At 50.5% G+C, this 17,102-nt stretch overlaps 10 non-coding genes across 10 annotated transcripts; 1 reads left to right on the top strand and 9 right to left on the bottom strand.

Moving 5' to 3' along the window:
* Positions 1-604: 604 nt before the first annotated feature.
* On the bottom strand, positions 605-678 carry trnai-aau (transfer RNA isoleucine (anticodon AAU)). The gene has a single exon. It is a non-coding gene; the product is annotated as a tRNA-Ile (tRNA).
* Positions 679-1,045: 367 nt separating this feature from the next.
* Positions 1,046-1,117, bottom strand: trnap-agg (transfer RNA proline (anticodon AGG)). The gene has a single exon. It is a non-coding gene; the product is annotated as a tRNA-Pro (tRNA).
* A 1,025-nt stretch (positions 1,118-2,142) lies between these two features.
* Positions 2,143-2,216, bottom strand: trnai-aau (transfer RNA isoleucine (anticodon AAU)). The gene has a single exon. It is a non-coding gene; the product is annotated as a tRNA-Ile (tRNA).
* A 584-nt stretch (positions 2,217-2,800) lies between these two features.
* On the bottom strand, positions 2,801-2,872 carry trnaq-uug (transfer RNA glutamine (anticodon UUG)). The gene has a single exon. It is a non-coding gene; the product is annotated as a tRNA-Gln (tRNA).
* Positions 2,873-2,993: 121 nt separating this feature from the next.
* trnap-agg (transfer RNA proline (anticodon AGG)) lies at positions 2,994-3,065 on the bottom strand. Its single transcript has one exon. It is a non-coding gene; the product is annotated as a tRNA-Pro (tRNA).
* Positions 3,066-4,134: 1,069 nt separating this feature from the next.
* trnai-aau (transfer RNA isoleucine (anticodon AAU)) lies at positions 4,135-4,208 on the bottom strand. The gene has a single exon. It is a non-coding gene; the product is annotated as a tRNA-Ile (tRNA).
* Positions 4,209-4,985: 777 nt separating this feature from the next.
* Positions 4,986-5,057, bottom strand: trnap-agg (transfer RNA proline (anticodon AGG)). The gene has a single exon. It is a non-coding gene; the product is annotated as a tRNA-Pro (tRNA).
* A 416-nt stretch (positions 5,058-5,473) lies between these two features.
* Positions 5,474-5,547, bottom strand: trnai-aau (transfer RNA isoleucine (anticodon AAU)). The gene has a single exon. It is a non-coding gene; the product is annotated as a tRNA-Ile (tRNA).
* A 1,243-nt stretch (positions 5,548-6,790) lies between these two features.
* trnaq-uug (transfer RNA glutamine (anticodon UUG)) lies at positions 6,791-6,862 on the bottom strand. The gene has a single exon. It is a non-coding gene; the product is annotated as a tRNA-Gln (tRNA).
* Positions 6,863-16,783: 9,921 nt separating this feature from the next.
* trnat-cgu (transfer RNA threonine (anticodon CGU)) lies at positions 16,784-16,857 on the top strand. The gene has a single exon. It is a non-coding gene; the product is annotated as a tRNA-Thr (tRNA).
* Positions 16,858-17,102: the final 245 nt, after the last annotated feature.

The following is a 17,102-nucleotide window of genomic DNA, read 5'->3' as shown; positions in this document are numbered from 1 at the left end:
CTCCGACCAACTGAGCTAACCAACCACAGGACACCTTTGCATCAAATGTTTCCAGCTCAAATCAACTAACTCATCCTTAACAGACCGCATTCTCTGTGCTCGTGGTCGAAATTTTGCTTCTCGGACAACGGGGTCATCTGCCCCCATTGATCATGCAGTCACGGTGGGCGAGAGGTTTGCCGCTGCTCTGCTTTGCCATGCTGTTTTCTTTACCTTTCCCCGGTCGGTTGGCAGCCTTGATGGGGGTGTTTCGCAGTTGACTGGGTTGTGCGCTGTTGGTTATGGGGCCTGGGGGGTTTTGGGCTTTTGTCGCCGCCATGCTGTTTTCCTTGTGGTGGTGTACTGTTAGTTGTTGTCAACGGGGGCTTTTGTCGTTTCTTCACGGTCCACATTCGTGGTCTGAAGAGGATAATGGGGTCCACTGCCCCCATTGATCTGCTCCTTGAGTCTTGGTGACCAAGATGTTTTTTGCCGCTCTGCTTTGACATGCTGTTTTCTTTACCTTTCCCCGGCCTTGTCGAGGGTGGGTGGTGTGATGTCGGTTATGGGGGCCGGTAAGTTGCCGCCCTGGGCTTTTGTTGTTCCTGGAGCACATAAAGAAGAGTGGCTAGTACGGGGGTTGAACCCGTGACCTTGGCGTTATTAGCACCACGCTCTGACCAACTGAGCTAACCGGCCACTGGACACCATTGCTATATTTTATGTTTTTTTTAATTTTATGTACCCCGAAGCAGACTCAATCGGTACGCTGGGGTCTGAGGGCGATAAGTGGGTACCTGGTGGACACCTTGTTTGTGCTCTTGACAGGTATTTCGGGACAGTTTAACAATTGGCTTTTGATGGTGGAACAAGCTAAAACAAGGAAAACAAATTGTTTAGCGCGCCTGGGAGTGGGCCCCTTATTGCAAATAGTTCCCGCTGTGATTTCCGCCGAGTGTCCCTGATGAATACATCCACTGCTCCAGAAGCAGCCTCGGCTAATTGTCGGCCATTTGCCATAGCGCACCCCGAGGTTACAGAGGTCAAAGGTAGTTCGGGGGAGGGAGGGCTTGTCCGAGAATTGAACTCGGGACCTCTTGCACCCTAAGCAAGAATCATACCACTAGACCAACAAGCCCCTGTTTGGGCAAATACTTACCTTTCCCCGGTCAGTTGGCGGCCATGATGCGGGTGTTTTCGCAGTTGACTGGGTTGTGCGCTGTTGGTTATGGGGACCGGGGGGGTTATGAGGGGCGGGGTGTTGTGGACGAGGGCTTTTTTGTTCCTTCACGGTCCGCATTCTCTGCACTCGTGATGTAAAATTTTGGGTAGAGGATAATAGGGTCCACTGCCACCTTTGATCTGCTCCTTGCAGTCTTGGTGACCAAGAGGTTTGTTGCCGCTCTGCTTTGACGTGCTGTTTTCTTTACCTTTCCCCGGTCTTTCGGCAGTCTTGTCGAGGGTGTTTCACCGGTGGGTGGGGTGATGTTGGTTATGGAGACCAGCGGGTTGTCGCCGTGGGCTTTTGTTGTTCCTGGAGCACATAACTGAGCTAACCAACTGAGCTAACCAACCACAGGACACCTTTGCATCAAATTTTTCCAGCTCAAATCAACTAACTCATCCTTAACAGAACGCATTCTCTGTGCTCGTGGTCGAATTTTTGCTTCTCGGACAACGGGGTCATCTGCCCCCATTGATCATGCAGTCACGGTGGGCGAGAGGTTTGCCGCTGCTCTGCTTTGCCATGCTGTTTTCTTTACCTTTCCCCGGTCGGTTGGCAGCCTTGATGGGGGTGTTTCGCAGTTGACTGGGTTGTGCGCTGTTGGTTATGGGGCCTGGGGGGTTTTGGGCTTTTGTCGCCGCCATGCTGTTTTCCTTGTGGTGGTGTACTGTTAGTTGTTGTCAACGGGGGCTTTTGTCATTTCTTCACGGTCCGCATTCTCTGCACTCGTGGTCTGAAGAGGATAATGGGGTCCACTGCCCCCATTGATCTGCTCCTTGAGTCTTGGTGACCAAGAGGTTTTTTGCCGCTCTGCTTTGACATGCTGTTTTCTTTACCTTTCCCCGGCCTTGTCGAGGGTGGGTGGTGTGATGTCGGTTATGGGGGCCGGTAAGTTGCCGCCCTGGGCTTTTGTTGTTCCTGGAGCACATAAAGAAGAGTGGCGAGTACGGGGGTTGAACCCGTGACCTTGGCGTTATTAGCACCACGCTCTGACCAACTGAGCTAACCGGCCACTGGACACCATTGCAATATTTTATGTTTTTTTTAATTTTATGTACCCCGAAGCAGACTCAATCGGTATGCTGGGGTCTGATGGCGATAAGTGGGTACCTGGTGGACACCTTGTTTGTGCTCTTGACAGGTATTTCGGGACAGTTTAACAATTGGCTTTTGATGGTGGAACAAGCTAAAACAAGGAAAACAAATTGTTTAGCGCGCCTGGGAGTGGGCCCCTTATTGCAAATAGTTCCCGCTGTGATTTCCGCCGAGTGTCCCTGATGAATACATCCACTGCTCCAGAAGCAGCCTCGGCTAATTGTCGGCCATTCGCCATAGCGCACCCCGAGGTTACAGAGGTCAAAGGTAAGCCCATATTCAGCAGCACACTGGCGAAAGGTAAATCTATGTGCATTACCGTTTCCACAGGTTCCCGATTGGTACAACCCGGCATTAATATCTCTTGGTGTAATTCTACCTTACAGATGGATGCCTTCTTCCGGCCCATACTCAGGGCTGACCTCTGGTGGTGGTGCGGTGGCACACGGTGCAAACGTCTCCTTTTTGCCCTCAAAATACAAGGGCAACAGGACAATCCCTTGGTTCCACCAAGACTTGAACTTAGACCACTGGATTCAAAGTCCGGGGTGCTAACCATTACACCACGGAACCTGCAAGGGTACAGACAGCGCCGGGCCCTGAAGTACATCCTGTCAGGTTACATTAGCGTTGATATAACTTCACTGATGGTGGTGTTCTGGGAATTGTGTTGAAAGGTGGTTCGGGGGAGGGAGGGCTTGTCCGAGAATTGAACTCGGGACCTCTTGCACCCTAAGCAAGAATCATACCACTAGACCAACAAGCCCCTGCTTGGGCAAATACTTACCTTTCCCCGGTCAGTTGGCGGCCATGATGCGGGTGTTTTCGCAGTTGACTGGGTTGTGCGCTGTTGGTTATGGGGACCGGGGGGGTTATGAGGGGCGGGGTGTTGTGGACGAGGGCTTTTTTGTTCCTTCACGGTCCGCATTCTCTGCACTCGTGATGTAAAATTTTGGGTAGAGGATAATAGGGTCCATTGCCACCTTTGATCTGCTCCTTGCAGTCTTGGTGACCAAGAGGTTTGTTGCCGCTCTGCTTTGACGTGCTGTTTTCTTTACCTTTCCCCGGTCTTTCGGCAGTCTTGTCGAGGGTGTTTCACCGGTGGGTGGGGTGATGTTGGTTATGGAGACCAGCGGGTTGTCGCCGTGGGCTTTTGTTGTTCCTGGAGCACATAAAGATGGATGGTCAGTATGGGGGTTGAACCCGTGACCTTGGCGTTATTAGCACCCCGCTCTGACCAACTGAGCTAACCAACCACAGGACACCTTTGCATCAAATGTTTCCAGCTCAAATCAACTAACTCATCCTTAACAGACCGCATTCTCTGTGCTCGTGGTCGAAATTTTGCTTCTCGGACAACGGGGTCATCTGCCCCCATTGATCATGCAGTCACGGTGGGCGAGAGGTTTGCCGCTGCTCTGCTTTGCCATGCTGTTTTCTTTACCTTTCCCCGGTCGGTTGGCAGCCTTGATGGGGGTGTTTCGCAGTTGACTGGGTTGTGCGCTGTTGGTTATGGGGCCTGGGGGGTTTTGGGCTTTTGTCGCCGCCATGCTGTTTTCCTTGTGGTGGTGTACTGTTAGTTGTTGTCAACGGGGGCTTTTGTCGTTTCTTCACGGTCCACATTCGTGGTCTGAAGAGGATAATGGGGTCCACTGCCCCCATTGATCTGCTCCTTGAGTCTTGGTGACCAAGAGGTTTTTTGCCGCTCTGCTTTGACATGCTGTTTTCTTTACCTTTCCCCGGCCTTGTCGAGGGTGGGTGGTGTGATGTCGGTTATGGGGGCCGGTAAGTTGCCGCCCTGGGCTTTTGTTGTTCCTGGAGCACATAAAGAAGAGTGGCTAGTACGGGGGTTGAACCCGTGACCTTGGCGTTATTAGCACCACGCTCTGACCAACTGAGCTAACCGGCCACTGGACACCATTGCAATATTTTATGTTTGTTTTAATTTTATGTACCCCGAAGCAGACTCAATCGGTACGCTGGGGTCTGAGGGCGATAAGTGGGTACCTGGTGGACACCTTGTTTGTGCTCTTGACAGGTATTTCGGGACAGTTTAACAATTGGCTTTTGATGGTGGAACAAGCTAAAACAAGGAAAACAAATTGTTTAGCGCGCCTGGGAGTGGGCCCCTTATTGCAAATAGTTCCCGCTGTGATTTCCGCCGAGTGTCCCTGATGACTACATCCACTGCTCCAGAAGCAGCCTCGGCTAATTGTCGGCCATTCGCCATAGCGCACCCCGAGGTTACAGAGGTCAAAGGTAAGCCCATATTCAGCAGCACACTGGCGAAAGGTACATTTATGTGCATTACCGTTTCCACAGGTTCCCGATTGGTACAACCCGGCATTAATATCTCTTGGTGTAATTCTACCTTACAGATGGATGCCTTCTTCCGGCCGATACTCAGGGCTGACCTCTGGTGGTGGTGCGCTGGCACACGGTGCAAACGTCTCCTTTTTGCCCTCAAAATACAAGGGCAACAGGACAATCCCTTGGTTCCACCAAGACTTGAACTTAGACCACTGGATTCAAAGTCCGGGGTGCTAATCATTACACCACGGAACCTGCAAGGGTACAGACAGCGCCGGGCCCTGAAGTACATCCTGTCAGGTTACATTAGCGTTGATATAACTTCACTGATGGTGGTGTTCTGGGAATTGTGTTGAAAAGTAGTTCGGGGGAGGGAGGGCTTGTCCGAGAATTGAACTCGGGACCTCTTGCACCCTAAGCAAGAATCATACCACTAGACCAACAAGCCCCTGCTTGGGCAAATACTTACCTTTCCCCGGTCAGTTGGCGGCCATGATGCGGGTGTTTTCGCAGTTGACTGGGTTGTGCGCTGTTGGTTATGGGGACCGGGGGGGTTATGAGGGGCGGGGTGTTGTGGACGAGGGCTTTTTTGTTCCTTCACGGTCCGCATTCTCTGCACTCGTGATGTAAAATTTTGGGTAGAGGATAATAGGGTCCACTGCCACCTTTGATCTGCTCCTTGCAGTCTTGGTGACCAAGAGGTTTGTTGCCGCTCTGCTTTGACGTGCTGTTTTCTTTACCTTTCCCCGGTCTTTCGGCAGTCTTGTCGAGGGTGTTTCACCGGTGGGTGGGGTGATGTTGGTTATGGAGACCAGCGGGTTGTCGCCGTGGGCTTTTGTTGTTCCTGGAGCACATAAAGATGGATGGTCAGTATGGGGGTTGAACCCGTGACCTTGGCGTTATTAGCACCACGCTCTGACCAACTGAGCTAACCAACCACAGGACACCTTTGCATCAAATGTTTCCATCTCAAATCAACTAACTCATCCTTAACAGAACGCATTCTCTGTGCTCGTGGTCGAATTTTTGCTTCTCTTACAACGGGGTCATCTGCCCCCATTGATCATGCAGTCACGGTGGGCGAGAGGTTTGCCGCTGCTCTGCTTTGCCATGCTGTTTTCTTTACCTTTCCCCGGTCGGTTGGCAGCCTTGATGGGGGTGTTTCGCAGTTGACTGGGTTGTGCGCTGTTGGTTATGGGGCCTGGGGGGTTTTGGGCTTTTGTCGCCGCCATGCTGTTTTCCTTGTGGTGTTGTACTGTTGTTGTCAACGGGGGCTTTTGTCGTTTCTTCACGGTCCGCATTCTCTGCACTTGTGGTCTGAAGAGGATAATGGGGTCCACTGCCCCCATTGATCTGCTCCTTGAGTCTTGGTGACCAAGAGGTTTTTTGCCGCTCTGCTTTGACATGCTGTTTTCTTTACCTTTCCCCGGCCTCATCGAGGGTGGGTGGTGTGATGTCGGTTATGGGGGCCGGTAAGTTGCCGCCCTGGGCTTTTGTTGTTCCTGGAGTACATAAAGAAGAGTGGCTATTATGGGGGTTGAACCCGTGACCTTGGCGTTATTAGCACCACGCTCTGACCAACTGAGCTAACCGGCCACTGGACACCATTGCAATATTTTATGTTTTTTTTAAATTTTATGTACCCCGAAGCAGACTCAATCGGTACGCTGGGGTCTGAGGGCGATAAGTGGGTACCTGGTGGACACCTTGTTTGTGCTCTTGACAGGTATTTCGGGACAGTTTAACAATTGGCTTTTGATGGTGGAACAAGCTAAAACAAGGAAAACAAATTGTTTAGCGGGCCTGGGAGTGGGCCCCTTATTGCAAATAGTTCCCGCTGTGATTTCCGCAGAGTGTCCCTGATGAATACATCCACTGCTCCAGAAGCAGCCTCGGCTAATTGTCGGCCATTCGCCATAGCGCACCCCGAGGTTACAGAGGTCAAAGGTAAGCCCATATTCAGCAGCACACTGGCGAAAGGTACATTTATGTGCATTACCGTTTCCACAGGTTCCCGATTGGTACAACCCGGCATTAATATCTCTTGGTGTAATTCTACCTTACAGATGGATGCCTTCTTCCGGCCGATACTCAGGGCTGACCTCTGGTGGTGGTGCGGTGGCACACGGTGCAAACGTCTCCTTTTTGCCCTCAAAATACAAGGGGAACAGGACAATCCCTTGGTTCCACCAAGACTTGAACTTAGACCACTGGATTCAAAGTCCGGGGTGCTAACCATTACACCACAGAACCTGCAAGGGTACAGACAGCGCCGGGCCCTGAAGTACATCCTGTCAGATTACATTAGCGTTGATATAACTTCACTGAGGGTAATTTCTCTACGCCTTCGGGCTGGGGAAAAGGTCCTAACTGTCATTTGTGCGTACGTGCCAAAGGGCAGTGCGGAGTACCCGGTCTTTTTGGAGTCCTGGTGACTCCGTCGTTCTCCTGGGAGACTTCAACGTCCATGTGGGCAATGACAGTGTGACCTGGAGGGGTGTGATTGGGAGGAACGGCCTCCCTGATCTGAACCCGGGCAGTGTGATGTTATTGGACTTCTGTGCGAACCACAGTTTGTCCATAACTAACACCATGTTCGAACATAGGGATGTCCATAAGTGCACTTGGCACCAGGACACCCTTGGCTGCAGGTCTATGATCGACTTTGCAGTCGTGTTGTCAGACCTGCGTCCGCATGTTCTGGACAGATGGGTGAAGAGAGGGGCTGAGCTGTCAACTGACCAGATTAAGGTTCCTTACGCTCAGGAGGCACTGGTTGAAATCCCACAGCTGGCATTTTCCTGGTCAGCTCCATTATCCACGACTGGAATGATTTGGCAGCAAAAGACTGTCAGATTGTACAAGACACCTGAACACCTTGAGAAGAAGATTAAGAGAGGTTTTGTTCTAATGAGAAGGGTTTGTTTGTTGACATTGTGACATAGAAAAGAGGAACTCCCCGTCGGGGAATCGAACCCCAGTCTCCCGCGCGGCTGGTGGGGATAGTTCAGCTGAAACGAGCTAAATTTTCCCCATTCATTTCCAATGAGAGAGAAAGGCCACTATGAATGTAATATACTTTTGTCCATGAGTGGCGCTGTGGCCGCTTCTGCTACACCCACCCACCACATCCATCCTGAACTTCAGGTAGAAATTAACTCTATTAAGTGTCATTATTTCATATGTTATTTGTGTTTCTCAGAGATTGCTGCGCACCGTTCAGGGTTGCAGAGTGTTCTGCGGAGAAACACCTCAACTGGGATGCATGGCAAACAACTGACACAATTGTTACTGAGGCCACATCTGTGTGCCTCAGAATATCACCCGTTATACGGCACCTGGTGGACCAGGAAGACCTGCAGAGGCTCCAGGATGCATACGTCTTCTGTGGCATCCAGCCTGCAAATCCCACCAAGCAGCATATTCGTGAGCACTGCAGGATAAAGATTCCTCCGCCCGGGACGCTTATTCAGAGAGTGGAAGGGGTGTTGAAGCACTTTCACCTGACCACAGATCCGAATGGCATCCCTCTTTATAAGCCCTCCATGCTAAAGAGATGGAGGATCCAACGAGTCCACATTCTGCGCGGTTGCCTCAGTGATCCTGAGGTGGAAGGGGGCATACTGTACCGCCGTGGAGGAACGATACAGTTAAACCACGTGCCAGGTGAGCGTGCAGCAGTCCCCAGTCTGGATCCCCATCAGAGGCACGTCGCAGCAGGAGGGCTACCACTTTCACCAGGCCAAATGGGTGACCGGCACGCAGGTCTCCCCAGAGCTGTTCCAGGCCCAGGCCATGACAGGAGTGTGTCGCTGGAACTATCAGCGTCTGCTGGACCTGAAACTGCCAGGCGTTTCTCTCCCGCCTGTTTTCAACCCTGCACTGATATGCTCCCTGAATGCTGTTTCCAGACGGGTCTTTGGCGAAGAAAAGTACCCTGCTCTTCGTCTGGCAGCTGAAGACACCGGGGAGAGGTTTGGCCTGGAGTACAGGGAGCCAGAATGTTGTCCGGTCCCTTTAGACTGGGACAAACATAAAACCAAGAAGGACCCCGGCCACGCCACAAGTGCTCCTTCTCCAGGCATCCTGCCTGATCAGGGAGCAGACCCAGTGCAGCCTTCCTCCACACCTCCCACCAGGCTTTTCAGCTTTGTTCACCCTCTTCAAACTGCTACTGTGACTACGTCTAGTCGTGTGGCCCCTATCCCAGCATCTGACTTGGACAATAAAGCTTCTGTTACTGAGCTTCAGCCACAGCCAGGTAAAAACCTAATCATGTGTCCCCTTGTTCTAATAGTGTTGCATCTTGTTTGAACCAAATGAATATGTGTATCTACCAAATGTGTATCTCTTGGTTTTCTTTGCCTAGAGCCCACAAGAAGATTACCCATCCAATGTTCTCCGACTGCTGCCCGCACTGGACCAGTGAAGACTGGAGGGAGAGTATTTGTGTTGGACCACAAGCGCTGGCCATCTCCAAAGAAGTCGGCAATTGACGAGCTCCTTAATAAACACCGCGGGCACGAGGACATGATCAAGCTTGTGGTTCGGGAGTATGGCACTCTTGTCCACAAGTCCAGCAAAGACCCCAACAGCATGCTGCATCCAACATCAAAATTGCATATTCCCAAATACATAAAACACAACAGTAAATTTCTCAATACATCATCTTCACTAAATACCAGCCCAGAGAAGCTGCAACATACACAGCAGCTTTGGCAGTTGCTAAGCACTACCTCTGCTGTGCCTGTCGTGACACTGCCTATGGTCATTCCACCATCACCATCACCACCACCACCACCTGCTCATACCCCATTGGAGCAGGAGCAACCACCTCCCGTGTCAAAAAAACTCAAACAAAAATATGTCTGTGCTGTTGTCAACCAAAATCAAAATATCAAGGGGATGGGACATCAATACATGACTTTTATCAGCGGGGCCCTGTCAGATACTTTTATTGCCCCACAAAAGTTTTCCAAAAATATGGTGCAGAAGGTCTGACAAACCCCAAGATGCCATTTCAAGAGTTCAGTCAAACAGACTTCTTCCAGCGAGAGCTCGATGATACAAGAAAGAGGGTGGAGGGAAAAACAGCAGAAGAAGAGGAAGGGGGAGGAATCTCCTCCACCCCCTGTCCGAAAGTGCCGGTTCTGCAGGATGCAGCTAAAGCAGGGTCCGAACAGCCCCCACATCCACACTGGCTTTCCAGGGCAAGCAGGGAAGTACATCTACTGCCCTGCCAAAGTCTTCTCTATCTATAGAGAGCGCGGGATGGAAAGAGAGATGTGCTGGAGGGAGTTCCAGGCCTCTCCTTTTTATGAAAAGGAGAAACAACGGCAGCAAAATAAATGAACATTTTTTTTTATTATTCATAGCTTGTGATTAGTATTCATTTTTTATTTCTGAGAGTGTTTTTGAGTGTGGCATGGCAACCTGATAAATAAATATTCTTTGTTACATTGCATTGATTTTGTGTTTTATTTCAAGCACTGGTATCAATATAAGCCTGATAGGAATAGTTTGTAATCATATAGGGATTAATTGGAAAAAATATATATTGTGGAGAAGAAAATGGTGACTTGACTGATGCTTAGACGGGATTCGGACACCTGACTTCATTTCTCCAAAGTCTCTCTGCTTGTCTGACATCTGTCTCGCATCCTGATTGGCTGGCAGCAAATGTCAACAACACAAGCGCGGCCCGCGCTTGGCAAGTGAGAATTCTACCACTGAACCACCAATGTCACGTGGGGACACACTGTAAGAGAACAAAATTCAACTGTCAAGTGGATGAGCCTCTGCAAAGTGGCGCTGAATGACAAAACATCACAATGTCATACTCTTTGGATTCAAGCACCTTCTGGCGTAATGGGATCCACAACAATCACGTCAGCTGTGGATGCAACGTCAATTCGTTCTTGAAGGGCAAGTGACAAAAAGAAGTACATGGTTCACAAATCAGCTGCCAAAGTTTCACTGACCAAGCACCCAGGCACTGCTGGAATTTGAACCCACGATCTCCTGTTTACTAGACAGGCACTTTGACCAGCTTAGCCACAGTGCCAGCAGTTCATCTGGTACCAACACAAAAACAGTTCGCCAATGGGGAAAAATGTTCATACAAGGGAGGGAGTCCAAAGTCCAACACATGTGTGAATTGAGAGTCCCTGGGTGGGCTCGAACCACCAACCTCTCAGTTAACAGCCAAACGTGCTGACCAATTGCGCGACAGGGAGTACAACAGCATGACTGCAGTAAGGTTTCACTAAGTGCTGTCCACCTTAACTCTCGGGTGGTCCGGTCTGTTACGTTTCAGGTGTCATTCGGAATACTGCCCTTTTGCAGGAAAAGAGCCTTTGTACTTTTTCAACATGAGCTCTAAAGAAAGGTATAAGCTGAGATATACTGCATTGGCCGGGAACCGGACCCGGGCCTCCCGCTTGACAAGTGAGAATTCTACCCCTGAACCACCAATGCCACGTTGGGAAACACTGTCGGAGAACAAATTAAATTGTTGAGTGGATGTGCCCCTGCAAAGTGGCGCTGAATGACAAAACATCACAACACACGCACGGGATGCCAGGGGAGGCCGAGTACTAACAGAGCTGAGCGAGAGGGCATAAGAAAAAAATTTGTGACCTTGTGGTGGTTACTCGGCAGCACCAAGGATATGGTGCACGTCTGATGCGTAATGCATGCCAGGTGATGTTCATCTAGCGAGCGGACATTCTTGTGGGGGACAAGCTCAACAGTAGGAATGTTGAGAGAACTGACCAGTCCGCTATCAATGAAGTTCTCGTCCGCCCCAGAGTCAATTAATGCTGTGGTAGGAGAAGCTTCCCCCGCCCAGGATATCGTACCTTCCACCTGAAGTCGGCCCACCAAAGCGGATGACGCAGCCGGTGTGGTTGGAGCGGGCAGTGCCAGCAGCTGGGGAATATCCCTGGTGGAGGAAGAGCGTTGGCGTGCTGGGCGAACTGGACAGCGGGAAATTGTGTGTAGGACTCCCACAGTACAGGCACAGCCACAGGCGTGGACGGTGACTCCTCTCCGCTGACGAAAGGCGACTGGCTCCCAGTTGCATGGGGACGACACTCCCAACGTCATCAGACGGCGCTCCGTGTTTTGTCTGAGTCACGGCTGGTGTGTGTTGCTTTTTGTTGTTTTCTTGCCTGAAAGGACTTCTCGCTCGACCCAATTTTACTCTTGGCGAAACACTGATAATCCAGAACATAGCCTTAAACTGCAGGTGCATTAGTTGGAGGGCTCGTGGCCACCTGGTCACCTGAACAGGGACTTGAATCCCGGACACTCAGATCAAAAGTTTATTGTTCAGGTAATTGGCTCAACCTTTGTCTTGTCTGACCATTAACTCTTTTTGTCCAGAAGATATTAGGCTTGGGCGGCACGGCGGTCTGGTGGTTAGTGCGCAGACCTCACAGCTAGGAGACCAGGGTTCAATTCCCACTCTCGGCCATCTCTGTGTGGAGTTTGCATGTTCTCCCTGTGCATGTGTGGGTTTTCTCCGGGTACTCCGGTTTCCTCCCACATTCCAAAAACATGCTAGGTTAATAGGTAGTCCATAGGTATGAATGTGAGTGTGAATGGTTGTTTGTCTATATGTGCCCTGTGATTGGCTGGCGACCAGTCCAGGGTGTACCCCGCCTCTCGCCCGACGACAGCTGGGATAGGCTCCAGCACCCCCCGCGACCCTCGTGAGGAAAAAGCGGTAGAAAATGAATGAATGAATGATATTAGGCTTGTCCATGTGGGCAGTTTAAGACCTCCGTCGATCTTGGAGGTGGCAATTTCGGGACAGGGGCTTCTTCATCTCTGCAAGGTCAAGTACAGTATGCCAGAAGATTTTGCCTTGTGAGTTGTCCTCATTCATCAAGCGCCTGGATAGTCAGTTGGTAGAGCATCAGACTTTTAATCTGATTGTCCAGGGTTCAAGTCCCTGTTCAGGGGGAGAAGAGTAGACCCCACATTACCAGCATGGGGACATACCAACCCAAGATGAGAACACACTGGGCCAGGTACACAGCAACATATGTGGCAGAAACACAGCTTCACCCTGGCCCCTCTTTTAGCCTCTACTGAAAAAGCGGAACACCACCTTTGCAGCTGAAATCGCTCAGTTGGGTGAGTGCGAGAATTAAGATTTAAAGGTCCGTGGTTCAAGCCTGGGTTTGAGCACAATCCCTGTTTACGTTGCGACTTTGCCAATAGTTTGAAAATGCTTATTGGCAGGCTGAAAGGACCTTAACTTCATTCATCAAAGGGCCACCCCTCCAGACAACGTTAGAGGAGGTTACAAGCCAAACCTGTCAAGCCGTGATTGTGATTTCATGTTTTGTTGAAGAAAGGCCCATAATTTGTGGAACAATTTTCCCTACAAGGGAGAAACATTTGTCGATTTGGACAATTGTCAATATGCCCCCACTTTGGACGCATCGTCTTGTGTCATTGTTTGGCAACTGCTTCACCAGTCCCCTTAAAGGGCTCACCCTTCATAGTGTAGTGGTTAGCACGTTTGCCTTACATGCAAAAGGTCCCTAGTTGGAAACTGGGTGGAAGCAAGGCCGTTCAATTCCTTCTTTCACAAAAAAATCAAGGTGACAAATGGGAAAAAGGATATGTGCTTGATCCCTGAAGGTGTGTACACGGGCATCTGTCCCCAGTTTGGACACACAATCCATATTTCCCGGATGACTGATCGGGTGCGTCACTGGCCTGCACGAAGGGGCTTATCAGAATCAGAATCAGAAAAGGTTTATTGCCATGTATGATCAAACACATACTAGGAATTTGTTTTGGTGTAGTAGGTGCATACACATCTATTAAAAAAGAATGAGAATACAAAATATGAAATACAAAATATGAAGATACAAAATATACAGAATAACAGTATAAATATATGTACACAGTCTGTTTTTGTTTGTTATTCCGGAAGTGCAGTCTGATTGTTTTTCCTAAGAGTCCAAACTGAGCGTTAATGTAACGTATACAATGAAAGTGTCAAAGTGGCAGGATGAGGCAGAGGTGGGGTGTGAAGAGTGTCATGTGGGGTTCCGGGCCTTGTTGATGAGGCTGACAGCAGACGGGAAGAAACTGTTCTTGTGGCGTGAGGTTTTGGTCCTGATGGACCGCAGCCTCCTGCCAGAGGGGAGCGTCTCGAAGAGTCTATGTCCGGGGTGAGAGGGATCGGCCACAATCCTTTCTGCACGCCTCAGGGTCCTGGAGGCGTACAGATCCTGGAGGGATGGGAGATTGCAGCCAATCACCTTCTCTGCTGACCGAATGACACGCCGCAGCCTGCCTTTGTCCTTAGCAGTGGCAGCAGCGTACCAGATGGTGATGGAGGAGGTGAGGATGGACTCAATGATGGAGGTGTAGAAGTGCACCATCATTGTCTTTGGCAGGCTGAATTTCTTCAGCTGCCGTAGGAAGTACATCCTCTGCTGAGCCTTCTTGATGAGGGAGCTGATGTTCGGCTCCCACTTGAGGTCCTGGGAGATGATGGTACCCAGGAAGCGGGAGGACTCCACAATGTCAATTGTAGAGTCACAGAGGGTGATGGGGACAGGAGAGGCTGATTTCTTCCTGTTGTCCACAACCATCTCCACTGTTTTTAGGGCGTTGAGCTCCAGGTTGTTCAGGTTGCACCAAGTCGCCAGATGGTCAACCTCCCACCTGTAGGCGGACTCGTCACCGTCAGAGATGAGTCCGATGAGGGTGGTGTCGTCCGCAAACTTCAGGAGCTTGACAGACTGGTGACTGGAGGTACAACTGTTCGTGTACAGGGAGAAGAGCAGAGGAGAAAGAACGCAGCCCTGGGGGGATCCGGTGCTGATGGTTCTTGTATCGGAGAAGTGTTTCCCCAGCTTCACACACTGTTTCCTGTCAGACAGGAAGTCTGTAATCCACCTGCAGGTGGAGTCAGGCACGCTCAGCTGGGAGAGCTTCTCCTGGAGCAGAGATGGGAGGATGGTGTTGAATGCAGAGATGAAGTCCACGAACATGATCCTAGCGTAGGTTCCTGCGGAGTCCAGGTGCTGGAGCATGTAGTGGAGGGCCAAGTTGACTGCATCGTCTACAGACCTGTTGGCTCTGTAGGCAAACTGCAGGGGGTCTAGGAGAGGGTCGGTGATGACTTTGAGGTGAGAGAGCACAAGGCGCTCAAAGGACTTCATGACCACGGAGGTCAGGGCGACGGGTCTGAAGTCATTAAGTCCTGTGGTCCTTGGCTTTTTGGGAACAGGGATGATGCTTGCGGTCTTGAAGCAGGCAGGCACGTGGCATGCCTCCAGTGAGGTGTTGAAAATCTCTGTGAACACTGGATACAGCTGGTCAGCGCAGTGCTTCAAGGCGGACGGAGACACAGAGTCCGGTCCAGCTGCTTTCCGGGGGTTCTGTCTCCTGAAGAGTTTGTTTACGTCTCTCTCGTGGATGGAAAGAGTCGTCACTGAGGTGGGTGAGGAGGGGGAAGGGAGGGCCATTAAGGCAGGTCTTGGTGGAGATGGCTGGAGCTGGAGCTGGAGCTGTTGGAAGGTGTCGAGGGGGATGGTTGCTGGACTGTCCTTTTGTCTTTCAAAGCGGCAGTAGAACTCGTTCAGGTCGTTGGCTAGGCGTCGGTCGTTGATGGAGTGGGGGGCTTTAGGCTTGTAGTTGGTGATCTGCCTGAGCCCTTTCCAGACAGACGCAGAGTCGTTAGCTGAGAATTGGTGTTGGAGCTTCTCAGAGTACAGTCGTTTAGCCTCTTTCACCGCCTTGCTAAACTTGTACTTCGACTCTTTGTATTTGTTTATGTCCCCACTCCTGAAGGCCTCCTCCTTCGCCAACCTTAAATGTCTGAGTTTGGCTGTGAACCAGGGTTTGTCGTTGTTGTAACTCACCCTGGTGCGTGATGGAACGCAGCAGTCCTCACAGAAGCTGATGTGGGACGTCACAGCCTCTGTGTACTCATCCAGACTGTTGGTAGCAGTCCTGAACACATCCCAGTCAGTGGAGTCCAAACACGCCTGGAGATCCTCCACAGCCTCACTGGTCCACTTCCTTGATGTCCTCACTACAGGTTTGCAGAGCTTTAGTTTCTGCCTGTACGCAGGAATCAAGTGGACCATGATGTGGTCAGAGAGTCCCAGAGCAGCACGGGGGACGGCGTGATAAGCATCCCTGACTGTAGTGTAACAATGATCCAGAATATTCTCCTCTCTGGTCGGGCATTTGATAAACTGTTTGTATTTAGGGAGTTCGTGGGTGAGGTTGCCTTTGTTAAAGTCACCAAGGACAATAACTAAGGAGTCCGGGTAGGTCCGCTCCACACACAGTATCTGGTCGGCGAGCATGCGCTGTGCGTCCTGCACGTTGGCCTGCAGCGGGATGTAGACGCCAACCAGAATGAATGAAGCGAACTCACGGGGTGAATAAAAAGGCTTGCAGTTAATGGTGAAAGATTCCAGGTCAGGAGAAAAGTGCTGCTGGATCACTGTCACATCGTTGCACCAACCACTGTTGATATAGAAACAGATTCCTCCACCTTTGGTTTTGCCGGAAAGTTCCGTGTCTCTGTCTGCGCGATGGAGTTGGAAGCCAGCCAGCTGCAGCGCAGAGTCCGGTATTAATCCACAGAGCCACGTCTCAATAAAGCACAAAACCGCAGATGAAGAGAAGTCCCTGTTTTTTCCCAACAGCAGTTGTAGTTCATCTAGTTTGTTGGGAAGTGAACGCACGTTAGAGAGAAATATCCCGGGTAGCGACGTGCGTATCCAAAATTTCCGCTGTTGGAAGCAGAAATTTAGGAAATAAATCCTCTGGTGTTGCTCCCCTGATGTTCATGAGCTCTTCCCTGGTGAGAGAGCTCCCGGTACCGGCGCAAAAAACAGTTTTGTAACATAAAACAAAGCAAAACAATGCGCACCAACACACCGAGGCAGCCGTCCGCGGCGCCATCTTTTAGACGCAGTCCTTCTTGTAGGAAGGAGGTGGCCGCTGTGGTGTCGTTGCATGCAAACAACATCCTCATCCTTGACACAGCGAAGACCAAGGAGGAGAATAATCGTGGATTCGGTCCGCTTACACTGGCAGGATTTCACCAGTCCTGTTGAAAGCCTGGCCACTGGTATGGTTTCCGTCATGCAGTGGTTCGCCTAACACTGAAGACACTCCTTCGCCGGCGCTGTGGCTTAGTTGGTCAAAGTTCCTGTCTCGTAGACAGGAGGTCCTGGGTTCAAATCCCAGCAGTGCATATGTGTTTCAGCGACTCCATTTTTTTCTCTCCAACATTTCAAGTAAATGTTTTGGATCAGACGTCATGTTCTGTTGAAGAAATATCCATCATTTTTGATGTCATATGTAGCATAAATGTCATATGTACTACAATGCTCTCGACAAAGGCAAAAACATTGTGCATTTGGACATTTGCGGGGCTAAGAAAACAGACCACATTAGCAAAACAAAAGAGGTTCGGGTCTAACATTTAAGGGAAGCGCTC

The sequence above is a fragment of the Doryrhamphus excisus genome, unplaced genomic scaffold (genome assembly GCF_030265055.1).
Source record: "Doryrhamphus excisus isolate RoL2022-K1 unplaced genomic scaffold, RoL_Dexc_1.0 HiC_scaffold_26, whole genome shotgun sequence".
In the NCBI taxonomy this organism is placed as follows: Eukaryota; Metazoa; Chordata; class Actinopteri; order Syngnathiformes; family Syngnathidae; genus Doryrhamphus; species Doryrhamphus excisus.
The sequence above is the reverse complement of the archived record's forward strand: the minus strand, read 5'-3'. Positions and strand labels throughout refer to the sequence as shown.